A 1,802-nucleotide genomic window follows, 5' to 3' on the forward strand; every position below is an offset into this window, starting at 1 on the left:
CGTGCAAATTACACAAAGGCCAGAGACAAGTCTGCATTGCTGCTAACATGACATCAACTTTTTCCAAGCATCTGCAAAGACAATGTGCTAGCACTAAGCTAGCAGCAAAGAACCTGAAGCTGAGTGCATACTGAGTTCATTCAAGCAGCCAAAGGTTGATTTTCAGCAGGTAACAAACACAGTGATCAGCAGGTGAGCTTGTAGCTTTGTAGCCTCAGTTTCTACCTGCAGCTGTTTTTTAAATTTGTTTTGTGTATGTGTGGCAGACTTCAGCTGTTTAGTGCAATGATTTGATAATCAGACAAGATGAGGTGTGAATTCCAACACCATAACTATTCATTATTTGAACCTTTATTGTCATATGAATTGAGTCTGTATAGACAAAAAAATAGCTAACTGGCGCCTAGCTAAACTCTAGGCGGGACAGAAACCCTAAACCAACGTCTGATGAGCACCTCTTCAATAAAACAACATCTGTGATTGTTCTTCTTGGGAACAGGCATTGCAAAATCAGTACACTGATTAGAATAAAACCTCTGAAACAAAATAAGACGTAATAGACTGTAACTGTATCTTGCCTGTTCACAATGCTACATGAATGACCAGTGTAGACCTACGGCATTTTATCTTTCAGTCTGTGAATAGATTCAGTAGATAACTCCAGCATGGTCTCCCTATCTTAACATGCTATTGTTGGAAGCACATGAAGAAACTAAACACAGCCTAGCCTTAAAACGACATCAGCTGGTTGTGGAGGCCACAATCTAAGCTGTGTAAAGATTTAATAGAGTACAAAGCTTAAACCATCCTTTTCTCTGTGTGGTTTTCCCCTCTTGATGGTTGCCTACCAGCTTTGCTCAACCATGTGGTCTGACAATACAACAGGATAAATGGAATATCAATGAAATTTAGAGGTGATTGGTATAAAGCATACATGGTGAGAGGGTGTTGCAGGCAAAGCAGTGAATCAGTGAGTTTAATTTTCTGTATCGATGGCATTTCATTTTTTGAGTTCAGTCAGACATGCCCATCCGATTATCTCAGGCTCAAAAAAAGTGTATTTTCTTTTTCAGAAATGATGTCAGTGTATGTTATCTATTTAACTAAATGACTTTTTTTCCCCTAAAATGTTGTTATCTGATTATGAGTATTAAAAATTGTGATGTAGTTTAGACAGTCTGAAGTCTACATTGAACTAGGCCATTATTGGCTGTCTGCGTTTAACAGACAGTGTGCACATGGCCTGCCTAATCTTGTTTTGTGGTACAGTCCGCCCGACAATGCCGCACAGTCTTTTTACATGTGGCAGATATTTTTGTTTTTTGTATCAGACAACTGGCACAAAAACAGTGGAGACCTCAGTCCTTACACCAGGAAAGAAAAAAATCAAAACAAAAACCAACAAGAAGAAATCAAAACAAACCAAAGGTGTTCCACATTTTTGGAGACGTCTGAGTGAGGCGAGGAGCACTGGCACCCTTTTACTCAACAAACAGATATGTCCACTTGTGTTGTGATGGAGGACAAAAGAAAAGGATTTGGGACGCATGAAAAACAATTTTGGCTGAGAGTGATTTGACATGTAAGACCTCACAATTCACAGCAGGAATGTGTTACTAGTTTGACTTTGTTTTTCTTCTGAGTTTAAGTTAAGAATTATGAGAAATAAAAGCTTTTTTTTTCTTTTTAAAAAAAGTGTTTGTTTGTTTTGTTTTTTTTAAAAATCGTCTTTTTTGTTTTCCAGAGTCAGCCTTTTAAGCTCAGATTTTTTATGATAAAAATTTCCTCAAATGTAACTGCTC

The sequence above is a fragment of the Haplochromis burtoni genome, unplaced genomic scaffold (genome assembly GCF_018398535.1).
Source record: "Haplochromis burtoni strain Fernald_Lab_line unplaced genomic scaffold, NCSU_Asbu1 Contig_86, whole genome shotgun sequence".
In the NCBI taxonomy this organism is placed as follows: Eukaryota; Metazoa; Chordata; class Actinopteri; order Cichliformes; family Cichlidae; genus Haplochromis; species Haplochromis burtoni.